Source organism: Struthio camelus, chromosome 13, assembly GCF_040807025.1.
Source record: "Struthio camelus isolate bStrCam1 chromosome 13, bStrCam1.hap1, whole genome shotgun sequence".
Lineage (NCBI taxonomy): Eukaryota > Metazoa > Chordata > Aves > Struthioniformes > Struthionidae > Struthio > Struthio camelus.
Window position 1 is genome coordinate 4907827 of NC_090954.1, and position 19287 is coordinate 4927113.

General features: G+C 39.9%; 1 protein-coding gene across 6 annotated transcripts in view; it reads left to right on the forward strand.

Annotated features, from left to right (window-relative positions):
- The first annotated feature begins 7031 nt into the window (after positions 1 to 7031).
- SMAD5 (SMAD family member 5) overlaps positions 7032 to 19287 on the forward strand; it is a 28536-nt gene continuing 16280 nt past the window's right edge. The window contains exons 1-2 of one of the 6 annotated variants that reach the window (XM_068959599.1): positions 7077 to 7184; positions 17578 to 17668. The gene's annotated coding sequence lies outside the window, so the exon portion shown is untranslated. Of the gene's footprint in view, positions 7185 to 15095; positions 15315 to 15367; positions 15577 to 15712; positions 15854 to 17577; positions 17669 to 19287 lie in introns of those variants that run through there. The other 5 variants (XM_068959598.1, XM_009670174.2, XM_068959596.1 and 2 more) reach the window with 5 other exon arrangements.

The window sequence follows — 19287 nt, forward strand, 5'->3', positions numbered from 1 at the left end:
CTCTCACAACCGTGCACCAGCCAGGGAATCACATTGTGCCCCTTGGGACGGAAGACAATCTGCAAGCAGAGCACCAATATACACGAAGTTTTTTTTTTTGCTCTACCACCACAAAGGACTTTAAAGGCCGGATTTAAAAAAGACCTCCAGTAGGGAAAGGAGGCTCTTTCTGGTCCTTTTGGTTACAAAAAGAACCATTCAGCTTACGAGCAAAACTATGTGAAAGATACTTGGAATGCAGCATTTTAATCTATTCTTTTTACTTCTAATTTACTTACCAATGTACAAAAGTGGGGCACTAAAATGGTGCATTAACATAAGGCAGAATTCTGCTGTCATTAATCAGGCCCTATTCAGAGAGTAAGTGAAAAGACCTCTGCCTGCATAAAAAAACTGTATGATTCGGCCTTTAATATATAATAATCTCAATTAAATTTTACTGAACTCATTGAACTTTATGAACTCAGACTTGTTGCACAGGTACAAATTAAAGGTGAATCGGCTGTAAATGATAATTTGCTCCAAAGACGCTATTAATTCTTACTGCTTTTTTTCTCTGATTTGCAGTGGAGATAGAAAGCGCTTCTGAAGCCTTATGTCGTGTTTGATGTTTAAATGTGAGGAACCTAGGAAGGATCGTCTTGAATTATTGCTACTCACAACAAGGAAGTGACCTTTTGTAGAGGTCCAAAAGCATTTTTGTACTCAGAAGCTGGGATGGTTTAACTTTGTTCTCACTTAACGCTGATGTAGATTTGTAACCATCCAACAGGAACTGATGGTTAGAGCGTTGTAAAACTGGTGGAAACAACTGGATTATCTTTGACTCACCACAGGGTTTTCCATGTCAGGAATTTGAATACCCTGAAATCATTCTGCCCCTGGACATTTCCTTCCAGAAGAAAGGACTAAATACTATACTTAAGGCTTATACATGGCATTATGCTCTTTTCAGTGCAAAGCCTGGGAAACTTAAGAGGAAAGAAAAAAAGGCAAGCAGAGGAAGCAACCAATCAAAAGAAGGACCAAAGGCAATTCATCTTCAACTTAAGAGAAAGGTATTTGTCAGTCAGGTGGAGGGTAGGACCTGGGAGAGCCATTCTATTCAGCATTTTTGTTGCCTATAAATTTTAGAGTTACTAACAGCAGTAAAAGTATTTTGTGCTTGGAGAGAACAACCTGACCATTGCAAGCTTCTAATGATCTCTCCTCGTTATCATTCATCCTTGCTTCTTGCAGCAATACAGGCCTGCAGGGGAGGAAGCCCAGTCTTCTTCCACTTCTCCCAGGCTGGAACCTGGGAACATGTGATGTGTGATGTTGAGAGTGACTGCTTTGCATTCCCTGCGGGGGATATTTTTAAAGATTTCTTATACATGCCTTTGTTTCCTCAAACCAGCTGTTTTCTGTGTGATGGCTGCACGTGGCAGTTCAGGTGCTGGCACCCATGGAGCTCTGGTAACACCCACAGGTGCCTTCCAGTTTTTGCATGGATGAGCAGCTGTTGGCAGTTTCTCAGGTCTCCAAGCTGGTCGTGAAGCGTTCAGACCTTTTTCTAAACTCTTGGTTCTGAAGGTACCAGGTTTCCTGTCTAAAGTTCTCCTAATATCCGTTCAGCATTGTTGTTCTTCCGCTAAGAATATTTTTTCCTGTATTTGAAAATAATTGAAGTAGTGTTCACAAGATAAAAATGGAAGTATGCATTTGATGTATTTTTTTATTTCAAGCCTTCATTAATATCTCTATTTGTAGATGTAGCTGCATAGAAAACAGAAATGCTAATTTTATTGGACTTGCTTTTGGTCTGATTCCAAAAACTCTGAAGGTATTAGTAAATTCTGAAAATCTTCTATTTCAGACTAACTGAAGTAACTATTACGACGCAATGCAATTTTTTCCTTTAAAATTGGGTTTTGGTGAAATTGGCATTATTTTATGTTGGATCTCAATTTCCATCAAAAATATTCTAGCCAGTGGTATAAGCTAGTTGATGTCAAATTTTCAACTATGCTTTAACTTCTTTTTAAAATGATGACTTCTCTGGTGAATGGGTCAAACGTTACTGAAATTGGAAAGTATTTTTCTGAGCAATCTAAGACTTAATAAACCCCCCCCTTTTTTTTGTATTTTATTACTTCAGCGGGGAAAAGGTATTAATTAAAAGTACCATGATACAGAAAACTGCTTTTTGGCTCTGCTTACAACCTGGTTTATTCTTCTTGCAAACAATCAGTCCCACTTAATTAGCGGAGCATATAGTACTTACAATACTCGCTACAATCTAGCATTCCCAGGCCTCATAGCTTTATGTCTGTGAAACACTCGCATATTATGGTTTCACCTCATGGTATAGAATCTCTCTATTCAAGTTTATACATGACGTGGAAAGTCTGAGATTTACTCTGAGGTGTAAAATTAGTCTAATTCCAGTGGAATGAAAGAGATGTGCCAATTTATATCAAGTGAAGCTATGGCCCAGGATGTCTCAAAGACATTTGCTTTTGTCTAGCAAACAAGCAAACAAAGTTCTTCATTTTAATGAAAAATAATGACTGTGTCTGTCTTTGCTAATGTATAGAAGTAGATCAAAGATGGCACAATCTCTGTTTGCAAGGCAGTATTTCACTAACAGATAATTAATATGATAGTATCAGGGAAATTAAAATCTATTCTGGGCCTAGGTGCTTCCCCTCGCGGACTGTAAAACTACTTGGTTTATCATTTAGTGTCTTTAGGCAAAAAGGTTACTGTTATTTGCATGTTCGTCAGTTTGTGCTTGAGAGTAAGAGGTTTACTTAAAAACAAGCCCAGCAAGCTAAATGAAATGCCAATGGTCTTATTATCCTGAGAGAGCAAAGCACTTAAGCCCATGATTAAAATGAAGTTAATTGAATTTAAGCGTGCGCTTAAAGTAAAGCATAGCCATAAATGCTCTGCTGAACCAAAAGGAGATTGTTCTCACGCTTAAAGGTAAGCACATGCTTCGGTATTTTGCTAAAACTGAGGCCGGTAGCCTTCTATCAACAGTTCCAACTATGCCACTAATAAAAACTCGCACCAAAGTCAAGGCTTTTCTAATCAAGTTGTTTCACAGAAGGAAGATCAAGGTGCTGCTTATACAATAAATTGGCAGAGTAGATTCGCAACAAGAACACGAATGTTAAAATGTGGGTGTGATGAGTTATGTAAAAGAAAGGCAGGAAAGAGCTTATTTCAAGTTGAATTGTGTGGCTTTCTCAGAAACACATCCTTGGTAATCTAGAATGAAAACACCTACTTTTCCTACCAAAAAAAAAAAAAAAAGTCAGCATCTGGTATGTAGTCAGAACTTCAGTGTAATTATGACTGCTTTGTTTTTAAACTCGAGAACCTCTGTCCGCACCATCAGGCTACTGTTTGGAATTCAGAATTGGGGGTGGAATAAGCAATTTCAGATTCCGAAATTGCCACTGATACATCTGACTGATTTTGGACACATGGCCTTTTCTAGCTGAACTTAATTTTCTTGGCACTTAAAATAGGAATGATAATGCCTTTTTCTTAAACTGTGTAATAAATAAGTATTATGCAGTGTTTTACTGTCCCTTTGAGCTGGACCAAAGAAACTCGGACAAAATTCTGTCCCATTGGAATCTATAAATTTGTAAAAAAATACCTTGTGAAATAACATTGGTTTTACTAGAAGTTTAGGGAAGGAGGAAAATGGAAAAATGGACAAGTCCAGCTGTAATGTCCCATTTCACCACTGTCAAAACAGAAGTTTTAGAAATGACTTATCAATTAGATGTCCTTATATGTGTTACAGTTTTAACAATAAAAATAGCTTTTTTTTTTGGTCAAAACAAAACTTTTCCATTGCCAAATGACCTCCTTCCCTGCTACTATTTTCCCTTCACAGAAAATAGAAAAAAGCAATGCTTTATTCCTGTTTGGAGTGAAGCTGGGTTCCCCAGTCATAAGTAGAACTTTCCCTTTATTGTGTGGCTGTGCTCTCACTCGAAGAGAGGAAGACCAGGTGCACGTTTCAAAGCGTAGTGTTCTTCATTGTACATAATGATACCAAATTGTGGAGGAAAAAATATTATATGGTTAGTTCTATTAATATCTGCATTGGGATATAACCTTTGCATAGCTGAGCTCCAACATACTGAAGCTTCACTAAATTGAAGCTTCTATTTAAATTACCTTTAATGTGGAGTTCTTAATAATGGTCTCTTAATGTAGATTAGAGTAATTAATGCATTTTTGAGTTACGCCGTGAAAACTCATTATTGACTTTTGGAAGTTTTGCTCCTGAAATATACCGAGAAAGCAAGAAAGCTAGAGTAAACAAAAACTATTTCAGAGTTGCCATGACCACGAACAGTTTTATTCCTATTAACAGATGGGTTTATATGTGTAATTTAAAAACACGTAGCAATATTTGTAGAATAGTGGAGAGGTAGAACTGGAGTTACACACAATTTGAACAAAAAACAGGTCAGAATGTGTGATATTTTAGACAATAACATATGACTGCAGTAAGATGTTAGCTAGAGGATGAAATGCAGTTATCAAAAGAGTATATGAAGAGCATAAGTATGACCATACAGGGACAGATGAAAGGTTTGTCTAGCTCAGTATCCTGTCCAGCAGCCATCAACCGTGGATGCCCAGAGGAAAAATATGAGTACAGAGAAAACAATAATTTCACAGAATACTCTCATAGCAGTTTGCAATTTAGGGACTTCCAGAGCCAGAGGTTGGTGTCTTTGTATTTAGTGGCCTTTAATTGATTTTTCTTTCATGAATTTGCCTTGTCACCATTTCTGGGTTTTGAACTCATGCAAACTTTTAGAACTCATCATGTTCTGTGGCTGAGATCTGCACCCTTATTACACTTGGTGTGGAGAACAACCTCGTTTGGCTTCTGAAAAGCCTGCAGCTAAGTTTCTTTTCACCTTCTCCAGAACTGGGAAGGAGACTAAATATTCTCTTATCCTCTCTGTTCCACTTTTGCTTTATAAAGATGTCTATGGTATCCCTTCTCTGTTGGTTCTTTTGCAGACTGAACAGACTATTTACAAGACATTCCTTGTACGGGATCCATTCAATGCTTTGGATCACTTTTTTGCCATTGTCCATACCTCTGCTAGTTTTAGCACTTCTATTTGAAATGGAGGACCAGTACTTTGCGTGGAATTGGAGATGCAGGTGCACTATGAATTCATAGTGTCATAATGATGTTCTTTTTTTTTATTTGCTATTTCTTTCCTAGTAATTCCTGGCATTCAATGCACTTACTGGCTATCGAAAATGCACTCAGTGCTTGCATAGGACGATTATAAAATCTTGTTCCTGAGTAATAATAGATTAGAACACATCACCTTGGATGTGACTGTAGTCCCATGTGAATAACTTTACATTGATATTTACACTGAATTTCATCTTCCATTTTGTTTCCCGCTCAGTATGGTGAACTCCTTCTTCAGTTCTTCATATTCATGTCATCTTTACTATCCTAGACTACTCAGTTATACACAGATTTTGTCAGCTTGGCATTTACTCCCTTCTCCAGATCGCTCAGGAGTACGTTGAGCAGCACCAACACGAGCATGCCTGCCTGTGAAATTCCACTTCCCTCTGCTGTGAAAACCAGTTACTGTTACTCTTTGCTTTTCTTCTTTTGACATATTCTTAGGAGAGCATCACCTCCTTTCCCTGGCAGATTAACTTCCCTGAGAAAGGTGGGAGACACTGTCACCAGTCTTTCAGAAGACCAAGTAGAATACATCAGCGAGAATGTATCTTCCTTACATGTCGGCTGAATCCTTCAACGAAACCCAATAGTGATCTGTTAAGTCTGACTTTTTTTTTCACGAGCCGTGCCGATCCTTCTCCATCGTGCACGTTATGAGGGATGTCAGAACCTTGCTTTTTACCGTCGGCTCCACTACAGCTACATAATTGGAGATCTGGAAAGGGAACTCTAGTTTAAAATGGGAGGGAGAAACAAGGTTTCTTAAGAACAAGAGTTTGAGAGAGTTAAGCCAATCATTTAGCGCCTGCCATCTTCATGAAGATGAATGGCTAATCATTGGTCATAATCATTATTTTCATAATGAATAGTTTGATTCTGCAAGCACCTAATTGCATAAATTTTATTTTCTGTTCCAAGTGTTTCTTCTAGGGTGTGTAGCTGTCAGATTGTTCCTATTAACTGGACTTTGAAACCTCTGTGAGCTCTGTCGTCAACAAGAATAACCAGCTACTATTGTGTTTAGCTCAGTATATTCACAGAGAGAATAAGCTGTCTTTTACAGATATCTAGTCTGATTTTTAAATGTTATTCTTTTTTGGCCATTCTTTGTGCCATTTGTGCACAGAGTGGTAAGGTACAAATTTAGAAGGCCTGGTATGAAGATCATTCATCCTTTCTGATTGTATTTTTTATATGAACAGTGCCAGTATCCATATTTAAATTGGACCATTTTGAGGTGTGTGTATGTGCATACATATACCATCTGAGCACATTAAATGTATGTATACATTTATTTGTCTTTTTACATATTATACACACACACACACACACACACACACACATGCATATATATTCATTTCATGCCTTCAGACTGTAAAAATCTTTGTAATCTTTTTGTGCAGAGAGATCTAATACACAAGAGTCGATACGTTGTGATGGTGGTTGTTCCCATTTTGCAAACAAGAAGAGATACACTAGATAAATTATTCACTGAAAAGGAATGGGTGAGTTCGGGTAAAGGTATGATTTATACCGGTAAAGTGCTTTTTATATGGCTTGTATGAAAGACATAGTATAAAAGATGGCTGCATTGCATTGGATTTAAGAGCGTTATTTCAGGATGAAGGAAGGAAACAAAAATAGACTTGACACACAAGTATTCCAGAAAGTTTCTAAAGTGGGAATTTGAATTCTCTTTCTGCGGCGCGCACACACACAGAGATCTCTCTCAGCTCGCCTGCTTCGGCTTTTTTTTTTTTGCTGTATTTGTTATCTGATACCTCGGTTCTCCCAACAGGCAGGGGGATACTTTGCTCCGGGCTCCACCCCTAGCCTCTCTGTCGCCAGTATGAGAGAAAAAGAGAGAGAAATAGAAATCACTTGGAGGGGAACTAGAGAAAAAATAAAGGGTCCCGAAAATGGAGCTGCAGTAATTTTCTGGAAGGTAAAGATGTGTTCATTTGTTATTGTTTTTCTACGATAGCATGCCTGCCGCTTACTTTGCTAAGCTTTGACGTACGTTTCGGGGCAGAGGGAAAGCGATTTGCTGAGATGGCGTCACTTTATAAAAAGTTTGCAGATTTTACTGAGTTTTTTTGTTTGTTTTCTTTTGTTTATGGGGAGTTTGTGCTATTAATATAGCTGGAAAATGTGGCTGAGATCTAAATATAAGCCTGTGAAAACAGAATCCCTGAGCTAGTGACACTGATGGCAGATACTATTGTTAACTTTTGTGATTCCAATTAAGTCCTGAAATGATAAGGATTTTTTAATAACTGTCCAGACAGCAGGAATTCGGTACAACTACACTGGTGCACTTGGAATAAGGCAGGTTAGGGAGAGAGTTTTTCACTCACCCCTTCCACATCTAAATAGATAAAGACAAACAAGGAATTTGTGCTGAAGTACAGACTGATATGAACATTAAAGAACAACACTTTTCAGCTTTAAGAGTTCTCTCTCAGTTGGGTAAGCAAGCCACGGAGCGTGTATTACTCCATATGTTTAGCTCGCTCTCAACATAACATTCCAAAGTAGAAAACGTGTTACAAAATAATACCTGCTTAATGACAGCTGAAGGAATAGGCCCGTTCTCCAAAGTATCTAAAATTGCCTTGAGAATCCTAAATGTCATTCCCAAGATGTGGTGAACTGTAATTAGGGCTGTGAACTATTTTAGTGACAGTGCCTCACATGGGGCCCATCTAAACAGAGCAAAAAGTCTGGGAACTTTTAACTTGTCCTTGACTATGTCAAATACGAAAGCGGTTTAGACAATAACAGCAATCCCAATTGATTTCAGATTTGCAAAAATGTAACCAAAATTGACAATGTTGTCTCCTTTTTCATTTCCCCACTTGTATTTCTTTTCAAAACCCATGTAACAGAGCAATGCTTAGAGAGTGAGAGCAAGCCCATCAGCAGTATCCCAGTGAATGAAAAGAAATATCATTTTTGATTATTTTCATGAGAAATAACTCAAAAATTATTTAGTGATTTTCTCATCTTATTCTCTTCTCCCGCAAGGGTTTGAATTCTCTTTTAGCAAATGATCCAATTCCATGGCGACATAACAAAAAACAAAGAAAGGAGGAAAAAAAAAAAGACTTCCGTGAAGCATATCTTTAGTGTGAACAGAAGCAATTAGCTTGCAACATGCTGTCCAAAAACTGCATGTGCAAAATTGTGCCCAAAAGCAGTTTCATTTTACTGTAGACATTGTGCTTGTATATGCAGATCTTGATACTATAGAGGAAATATATTTAACTCAATTATTTGGTTATTAGGGTGGCAAAAAAACTTGTGTCCCTAAGCGTGGCATGAAGTTTACATACAAGCTGTAAAGGCCTAGTATCATATAACTTAGGGACTTTGGTAGAAACACACTCAGAAGGAGAAAGTCAGGTCCTGTCAGCTCTTATATGAGAAAGCTTTAATACTCGATGTATTGCCATCACTAACTGTTTCATGTTGTGCAATCCTCAGGTGCTAAAATGCTATTAGATTGTTGTCTTGTGAATAATTGTGAGTATAAGGCTATCTACTAAAATCTGATTTGTTACTCACACACTACATTCATCTGCCATGTCTTCTGTCAAGAAGCAGATAAACTCAGTGTCCTTTCCATTGGTCTAAGCCAAAAGTATCTGCATAATGAAAGGAAAGAGATTTTAGCTATAAGTATTGTTCAGAGATATGTAATGGGATGAATTTTCTTTACTGTATTAATTGCTGTAACAAATCACTAGTATTTCTCTTTTTTCTTTCCTTCCATTTCTTTCCAAAGGAAATGCTGTAGGATGTGTTTATTGCTTCATTTATAAGATTAAAATACTGATTTTCCCCCTTCTGTATATCCATTTTAGAGTATTTCTGTTTATTGCTTTCAGGTTTCTCCACAGAGTAGGTGTAACTGGGAGAAGAATTTGGCCCATTATGTGAGCTAAATTTTCAGTGCTTCCACTATTTAGAGCTCCGCTGTGCTAAAAATAGTTTTCCTGTGGTTTTGGCCATGGAGTGACAAATACAAGTTTTCAGTGCGTACTTATTGTGGATGTTAGTCCTAACTCTATGGCTACAAGAAATGGAATTCCAACTCATGACCGTGTCAACAGATGATTATGTTGAATGTGAGGCTGCATGTTAGATCTTCTTACTGTCCCAAACAGAGAATGTGTCCCACCCAAATGCCGATCACCTTCAAAACAGAGCATGCTCATAAGGAGGCACTTGGGCTTGGGGACGAAGAGCCTTGGGAGATCGACAGTCTGTGCAGGCAATAACTTTGAAGGCTGTGCACAGGAGGCTCCCAGTCTTGTGGGCTCTTGGGGAAAGGCTCTTGGCTTGCCTTTCCCTCCTCTGATCTGCAAACAATGTAGAATATCGAACAAGCGGTGGGGAAGTGAGTAAATCCTTAAAAAAGAAAATAAAACACAATTTTGTTCAAGGCTAATTTTGAGCAGAGTTCACATAAAAGAAAAAACTCCTAATGATCACATGGTAACGATAAGTGGGAGGATGTTAACTGTGATGTTAGACTGATTCTCTTCCTGTATGACCTTTTCTATCCCATCTCTTTTACAATGCAGCTTACCTGTTGTCTACAGGGTTTTGCTCTGATTGTTCCCAACAGCTTTTAGGAGGCAGGGGCTATTTTCGTCTGAGCTTAGCATTCGGTGTCACTCCCCAGAAAGTGTTCTTAGAATGTAAGGTCATGTTATGGGACTAGCTGAAAATCACTGATTTAGAAGAATGGAAGTGAGAGTACTACATGTTTCTGTACTACTGAAGCGATGGTGCCTGCAAGCTGGAGGATGCTCTGGAAAAATAGCAACGTTGGTGGAATATTCAAAGGAATTCTGTGTTATTTTTGGTTTTCTTTTTTAGTGTTTCCTCTGTGAGAACAGTGTATTATTTTGTATTAATCCACTGGGACATTTTTTCCATTCCTCCAGGAAGGTCTCCATCCCTCCTATACCTCCTCTGATATTGCTCTGATCAGAATCTTTTCACAGGTTTTAATGAAAGAGGGTTTACACTCTGATATGGACTTTGCAACAGTTTTCAGGTTCTCAGAAAAATAATTCCCTTATTTATTATATATCGGAATTTTCCTATAGCATCCTTCTCCCTTCCTAGGATTTTGATTTTTTTGTCTGTGCATTAGACATTAGCGTCTTTTGTATTCTGTCAAATGGGACATACCATCTCTAATATATTAATTTTTTTTATTCTATAGAGTGTGAAAAGATAGGGTTGAGCTGAACTGGTAAAACCTTTACATAATGTCTTTGTTTACAAGATCTTCATAGATTATATCAGTATTTAGTTACCTGTTTGACCTCATTTATTCTTGCAGCCTATTAAGAAAAGTTTGCAGCTTTAAACTTATTTGGAAGTATTCCTTTGGCTTGCCTTTCCCTCCTCTGATTTGCAATTTCATTTTAACGTCTTATATCTGTAGCTTCAGGACATGAGTATTCTTCCCCCTCTTCTGTACTGCTATGTGAGCTGTGAGTAATATAAGATATCCAGAAGTGTGGCTACAAAAATAATAGGGTATATTATTTATTCTCCTAGAATTCAAAGGCTGTGAGCCAGAGAGTGTATCATCGTAGTAAACCACATGACCAGGAACCTTGTAGATAAACACTTTAATATATTTCCTCCAGACACTAAACAATCTTTTTCATTCGGATTTAACTGTCTTACATGTGTGATGTGGTGTACATAATACACTTGTATTGCTTTCTTGTTGTGAGGCAGCCACTTATCATCTATTGTGCTTGTTCTCATCATGCTGTAAATTGCGGGGTTATTTAAGAAGACCAAACGGCCAGAATGAATGCCACCTCTTTTTCCACTTGCTGAACTCTACTCAAAAGTAACATTGTTTTTCTGCCTCAAAAATACATGTAAAGGTATGTATAGTATGTTAGCCCCTCCTTAGCCTTTCCCACCCTGAAACTTTTCAAATAGGGATGGCATGTTCCTCTTCTCACTGCCAAAAAAAAAAAAAAAAATCCTTTCTCAGCGTTTCCCCCTTCCCCCATTTCTTCTCAGCTAACAGCTGTGAAAGTGTAACTTTCATGAGATATCCTATCCATTTCCCCCAATTCTGTTTTTAAGCTGGATTTGGTTTAAATATGCAAGCCATCTCCCACACTACAGGAATTTTTTAAACATGCTTGTAAAGTGGCTTTGCAAGTGTTTAATGTGGGTACAAACATGGTAACTGTTTTTATTCTATTTTTTAAAAAAAATTTTCCCCTTACCAGCAATTTAGAAAGTTGATAGGGAATTCAGGTGAACAGTACGGTCTTTTTAGAAGTCACAGGAAGGCCAAAGTTTCATAATAAAGCAACTTTTTTCAAGACTATTTCCTTATAATTCAAACAATCTATTTAATTTTCAAACTATTCATTTCCAGCTAAACAAAAATCTCATTAAGAAATGCAGGGATCATATTCAAAATCTGGAGAGAAAATCAAAATAGTATAATGTGAGATATGTATATTGCTTGTCAACCATTTAAGGTCCAAAACAGTGGTAATTTTTCTGTTGATTGCTCTGTACTTTGGTTAGACTGTACGGTTCTAGCTATCTCCAACATAAAGTAAACTTCAGCAATAGCATAGGTTTATGAGAAGACGGTTTTCTTTCTTCACTGCCGTAACACTGTGTGCAGAGGAATCCGAGATAGGTAGTTGTGCTCTAGTTGACTTTTCAAGGCAGGACCAAATGTATAAACAGATGTGCATTGACTCTGCAGAATCGGAACACACAATACTTAAAATATTCAGGTAACTGGAAGGTTTTCTATTTATTTTTCTTTAGATAATCACAGTTGCATGCCTACATTTTGAAAAATCTAGGCCTGTTTGTAAAAGAGGATTGATTTCTGTTCACTATGCTCAGGATGACTTGAGTCTACTGGTTGCAAGCTTTTTATTGAACTTGTTGTGCTATTACAGTGGATCTACTGAAGCATGGCACTAGAGAGCAGCTCTGTTTTAAGTGATGGAAAACAAGCATGAACTAGACAGTTGTGTAAGTGGTGTCAATTTTTTTGTGACCTTAAGGATGTACAGACCTGAATCATCAGGTATCACATGCCATTTACTCTGTCCTTTACTCTATCCCATTGACTAGAAGGAGATGTCTTGGTGTGTACATTTGGTCTTTGGACATTCAACGTAAGACAAAGAATAAGTTTGTAACAAAACAGCCAAAAAGAGGAAAACTATTTTTCATCTGGAAGATAATATTCATTATTTCCCTGCACCAAAATAGGCTGCATATTGTGCTTTTTGAGGACTGGTGTGTTGCAAACAGACATAGCTATCTTGTCTGTAGTTTTAAATCGAGAACTTTGTACAAATTAGAGTTTTGTTATCCCTTGTCCTCTGCCATATACTTGCATAAACACCTTTAGCTTTATTCATCATTAGATCTCTAACACCTCTGTAGGAAGAAGCACATAGTACCTCTGGGTTGCAGCTTCATTTGACAACACACAACTGTTTTGTAACTTCTCAATACAGGAACATTTTGTTTCGTAAGAGACATGATGGTTGGCACATGAACAACACCTGAAATGCCTGCTGCCAATTTGTTGTTTGTTACTTGGTTTATTAATTAAGCTACACAAAAGATTTGGAAAAATACCAACAGGTTTTTTTTGTCCCATATTTTGGACTGCCTGGCCAAAGTAAAACAATTGCTGGTGCAGAGGTGCATAGGAGTCCCCAAAGGGTGTTAGCTCCGTTCTTTGACTAAACTACACCAAAGCCTTGCTCTTTCACAATTGTCATAAACCTAGTACAGATTCACTGCTGGCTGGGCTGCTAATTGACCTCTGTATAGATCTGATCACACTACACTGGTGTTGAAAACTTCTGTTTACAATAAAAGTAATCAAGGGACACACAGTTTTGAGCCAGAAGCAAATTTCTCCAACGTTCAAACATATCTGAAATGAAAACTTCAGTTTGGCACGATGGGTATTTTGCCTGTTTCTACAAGTTTTATGTTGCTTTTTCTTGTTTTGTTTTTCATAGTTGTTTCAACCTTAATTTACGCAAATAAAACATGGTTTCTTTTGGCTTAATTATATATATATATATATATGTGTGTGTGTGTGTGTGTGTATATATACACACACACACTTATCATTATTTTCCATTAGATTTCCCTGTTTCTAATTTTTTTCCAAAAATGAAATTTAATAGTTTCAATTGGTGTGCCAGACACAATTGGTATGCCCGATTTTTAACTGCTGCAAGTCGGTATCGTTATCTATCTTACAATAGAGATACGTATTTTTTGGAAACGATGATTTGGCCCAGTATATCTGTTCCCACATGGTATTTCTGGCAGAGGAAGAAACTCTTCTGTAGATATTTCCATAGTGGATCAGACTAGGATTCAGTTTAGTTCAGTGGTGTGTCTGAAAAGGGCTACTGCCAGCCGCCTCAGAGGAAGACACCTTTTGGATTATGAAATGATCAGGCTGTAGAGAAAGTTTCCTCTTATTTTGTGGGCTGAAGCGTGAAATACTTTCCCCTTATTGTGGATGTTCTTGTTACCCATGTAAAAATAACTTTTTTCATTGCTATCAGAGTTCTGGCCTCAGCTGTACCTCGCGGTGAGGAATTCCACCGGCTTCTGAACTAAGGGAACATTCATTTCCTTTGAGTTTTAAATTTGCCACCATCCAGTTTACTTCACAGCAGAGCCTAGTCAGACGTAGCATTCATTATTCTAAATTATGTTGTCTTTTGTAAGGGAAATAAGACTTTTTTCAGTTCTTCCTTATTATGAGATGCTTTTACATGGTCAAGTTACTCTAGTTATTAATTTCAGCAGAAGTATACACATTCTTCAAGTTTAGCTGAAATTTATGGAGTTCTAAATGTTGTATATTTAGGCAACTTTCAAAAACAAGGGCATTCTAATGTCAAGTCATGAAACTATATTCAAGGCTGGAAACCTGAATCTTCTTTAATTTACCTTCCTATCAATTGATTTACATATTGAAAAAGAAAAGACATGAAATGAACAATCATGAGTGCAGCATGCTTAATCAAGATTAGGCATTGTTGTGGCATGCAGGAGGCGGTTTTGGCCTAATACTTCTGTGCATACGCTTTTATGTCTTTCCAGCAGTAGCTTGGAGGAAACTAACAGTCACTTCCAATCCATGGCATAAGGATGGCTGCGAGGAAAGCACAAGTTTGTCCCATACTAGTATTAGCTCAGTATGAAAATCGTAACGCGGACGACCCGCTGGAGAATTGCTCCTTCCTAACTGTTTTTTGGAAGCTTTTCCAAGTAACAGAAAATAAGAATCAGTTGTCCCCAGGATGTTAGCTGTACCTCAGCACGGCAGATAAAAACCACCCGCCACAGACACACCACCACCACAGAACCAACCCCGTAATCGCCAGCTGGGGGCACACTGGGGCCCTACTGGGCTTTTCCATCCAGGCGCCATTACAGCGCTTGCGCCCGCCAGGGCCCCGAAGCCCCACGAGCAGGGAGGGATTCCTCAGGGAAAGCAAAGCTCTTTTTAACTTCTCCATCTTGTGGTGGATTAATTCGCCGTCAAAAAAGCCGCACTGCCCCGCCCCGACTCCGATTTGCCACAGGGGCTGGTGGGGGGAAGGGGGGGGACTCCTCCAAGGCGGGCCGGCGGCGCGGCCCCCCCCCCATCCCGTCCCCTCCCCCCTCTCCACAGCCCAGCGCGCCTCTTCCCGCCCGGGCCGCTTCCTCCCGGCCGCGCGGGCACGGGACGGCGCGCATGCGCATTGCGTCGGGGGGCGCGCGCGCTCCCACCCCCTCCCGCCCCGGCCTCGCCGCCTCCTGGCGCGTACATCCGGGTCCCGGCGCGCTGGCCCCGCCGCCGCCGTCGCCGCGCCGTTGTCCCCCTCGGCGGGCTGCGAATAAAGTTTTGTTGAGAGCGGGCGGCTGCGGCCCGGCCGGCGCCTCGAGCCTAGCGGACGGCCCGCGCGCGGTGCCCGCCAGCGGCGGGGGAGGCCGCCTCGCCTCGCCTGGCTGCGCCGTGCCGCGTCGGGTGGGTCGGGGAGCGCGGCGGCGGCGGGAGGCTGCGCGGCGGGGCCGGTGCGCGGCGGGGGAGGGGGCGCGAGGCCGCTGCTGCCGCCGCTGCGGTTTGGCTTTTCCCTGAGGGGAAAGTTCCGGGGCCTTTCTTGGAAACTTTTTTTTTTGGTCTTTTTTTTTTTTTTTGCCTTTTCTTCCCTTTTCTGCCTTCCCTCCCCTGGAGGAGGGGGCGAGGCCCCTCCCGCCGCCGCGCGGGTGGCTGGCACGGGCCGCGCGAGGTGAGTCACGGCTCGGCGGTGACAGCGTTTCGGTGGTTCGGGCCTGGCGGCGGCGGCCGGGCCGGGCCGGGCCGCGCGGGGCAGCGCGGAGGCCTCCCGCGGGCGGCGGGGCCGGAGCGCGGCTCGGCGCGGGGGAGGGGGCCGGGGCCGCGGCCGCGGCTGCGGCGCCGCCGCGCTGCCACCGTGTAACGCGGGCTCGGCGGGACGGTGCTGTTAAAACATGCTGCGTGCTGGTAAAAATAGGTCTGTGCACGTAACCGTAGAAGCCGCCTGAATGGTAATAAGAGTTTTCTTGTTGCCTTTTTTTTTTTTTTTTGGCGAGGAGGAACTCAGCTGCTCTTGCACGGCCCGTGGCCTAAACAAACGAAAAGGGGAGAGTAATAAATCCACATGTTTCGAGGACGCTGATAAAGAGGCGCTTTCTTGCGGACGTAGTGTTAGGGCACGCTTGTCCGTCTTGGCCTTTCTTGTCTCCATCCAGTAGTGACAGCTGCTTGAGAACAGATGGACCACTGAGCTGGTTTTAGAATGGCAATTTTTGTTTTCTGTGGCTTGTAAACTTAATAGAGGGAATATAGTCCTGTGGTTAGAGCACAAGACTAGAAATCAAGTGATCCATGTTCTGTTCCAGCTGTGGAGTTTCTGGTGTGCTTTTTAATCTAATTAACTGAATGTATTTCTCTGTAAAATGAGGTAGGGAAGAACTGATTTCCCAAGGTTCATTAATGGTTGTTAAATCTTGAGGTGGAATCTCTGTGATTTTAGAGACATTATTTAGCAAATAACTTAGGCTAGCTACTTTAACAAAACCTCCCAGGAATAACTGTCAAAATTTGCATTAGCTTATAAGTTTTATCTTCTCATGGGAAATTAGATCTGCATAGTGTGTTGGTTATAGATAAAATCTCTTACTGGTTTTCATGTCTTTATTGATTTCAGACAGCTCTTCTTCTAAGGATGGGTTTAAAAGACTGAAAGTTGAAACAAGTGTTGTTCTGTACAAAGTTTTCTGTAATTGAGATGTACCCTGAAGATCCTTCTGACTTTCTGAAGGACTCTAGAATTTGACTGAAGAGAAGGAGAGGGGAAAAAACAGTACAAATGTACTTCCCGGTTATGTGCAAATGCTTTTCAAAAGCCATAGTACTTTACGAAGTTGGTGTCTGGTGGCAGCAGAAGTTAATAGAAGAAGCAAATAACTTAGTTGAAGATGTTTTATAATTAGCATGCTGTAATTTTTGAGAGCGTACCGTCTGTGTTGGGTGCTGCTGGATTTATTGTCTTAATCCTTACTGTTTGATAGTGATTGACTCTTACCTCTGATAGTAAAATTGTGTTCACTTGGCCAGGAAATTGCTGTTAAGTGTTCTATGGCATTTACTTTTGAAAAAAATATTGTTTCTGTTTATTGGGGCACCTGCCTTTGTGAAACACTTCTCCGTTCAAGTATGGAGAAAATACACTTTAGTGAGGGAGGAATTATCTTTTTTTTCTGAAAAGAAAACTTTCTTCTTAGTAAAAGCCCAGGAGATGCTCAAGATAAACAATCAGGATGGAGATGAGAGATGGAAAAGGAAAAAGAAATGCTTCCTGTGCTTTTCTTTCTCTTGATGGCAACAAAGGGGGGTGATGCTATGATGCTCCGTGCAGCTATGCTAGATTTTTTTGTTTGATCGATCTTTGGAATTTTAATACATGATCAGACCTGATGGAGCTGTTACTGTGGACCCCATACTTCTCCATTCTTGTTCTGAAGTCAGATTCTTAAACTCGCAACTTGACTGGATGATCTCCCTTTTAAGTTCTCCTTTAAAGCTCTCATAGTAGAGTATTACCTGTGTCTGAGGAAATTCCATCTCACGATAGAATACAGATGCTTCATTAAATGTAGTATACGTTTCCACACTTGTCTGAATAGTCTTTGTAAATTATGTTGTAATCTTAAATATTCCAGAGGACTTTTTTAATTGCAAGAAGATGTTCTCTGTATTTTCTTCACAGTTGTCTGAAGGAAAATCTAAGAAGTCTTTTGTTTTGTTGCTCTTGGCTGAATTACATACCTGCAGAAATGCTGCTTCTATGGCAATTTTATGTAAGTCCCCATTTCTTCTTTCCCCACCAGTTTAAAGTTTCATGTTGATTAAAAAGCAGGTTTCTCTTCATGTCCGTGATAGCTTCATCAAAATATTTTAATATGTTAATGTTTGTTTTTAAAAGACCTTTATATAATCTTTTGTGGCAGCAAGTTCAGCTCACCGAAAACAGGAGAGCAGCTCATACTCAGAATTCAAAGGTATTTATTCTTGTGCGAGCTGAGGTGTTTCATGGCTAACACTGATAAACAACTCATTGAAAACAAGCAGAACAGTAATGTAATATTTTTGCAGATATCATTAGTCTTGATGTAGGTTGCTACATTGCTTTCTGGAAACACTTTTAGCTCTGTTCCTGTGACCACGTAGAAGAGTTTGGCTAGGACTTCGGTGCGCTTGACCAGTGTGGGCTGGCAAGGTGCAGAATGCCGTCTGCCAAGTCTGTATCCCTACTGACCTACCACCAAGGTATAGCCTGCCAGGACTGTCATCCTTGACAGAGAATCTTTGTCAGAATAGCTGCTACTGATCCACCAGCTATGAGGTAGTGTCTCTGAATTCTGGGTCAGTGGATGTCACAAACTGACAAATTTAGAATACTTTGCCATTCATTCATTCTGTGCAAGGGAAAAAAAGGCTTAGTGAATTACTATTGTCAGTGTTCCTTCCAAACTCTGTAGCTTTTATAAAGTTGTCACAGTTTTAATGTAAGGGGAATGTTTGTATGTGTACACACATATATGTGTACTTTTTTTTCCTTGCCCTTCTCTTTTAAAGCTTTATGAAAGTCTGTACAGTCCTTGCTTTCAGGTTACACTTTTTCTTGCCAGTTCACGTTTTAATGGCCATCCTTAGGATCTTATTCTTTAATGATTGTCTTTCACGTGAGCAGCTTAATTTTTGGAAGACTTTATCTACTTTTTAATTTTTTAATGTATTTTAAGGCTTGTGAAAAATAGAGGCTTGACAAAGTGAAGGATGTCCTCAATGTTCTCAGTTTTCCTGCAGGTGTAGGGTTGAGATACAATTACGTAACCTTTGCTATATCTTTATTTTGATGGATTCCCGTTGTCCGTGAGGGCAGTTCATTCTAACCGTCCAGTTGCTTGTCCATATCCTCTGAACTGTCACTGGAAGCATAGGTTTTTGGTTTTGTTCAGTGAAATTGGCTGATGTTGTATGTAATTTAAATGCCAGTTCATATCCATTTCTTAATCAATCTGCTGTGGTTTGAGAAGGTACTGAGGTTTTAGGACTGATGTTCAGAAGTGCTAAGTAGAGTTGATAGCATTTTTCAGCTTAAAACTTTTGCTGATAAATGCCAATTTGTTTGAAATAGTGTGAGGAAAATGCCCAGTTCTGACAAAATGCTTATGGAAGAGAGATTTTGGTTCTTGGGTGAAATTTGTAGTTTTTGAGAGCTTCTAAAAAGCTAATCACTCAGTAATTAGAGTAGTTGCAGAGACAAGGGACATGTGAACATGGTATTTTCATGTTTTAAGTGGATGTCTTAAGAAGTAAGTAGATGGTAGCTTTTTTTTGAAGTTTGATTTTCCCCCCCCCCTCCCCTCCCCCATATCACAGACAAACTGAGTTTGTCATGACGCAGAACAAATCC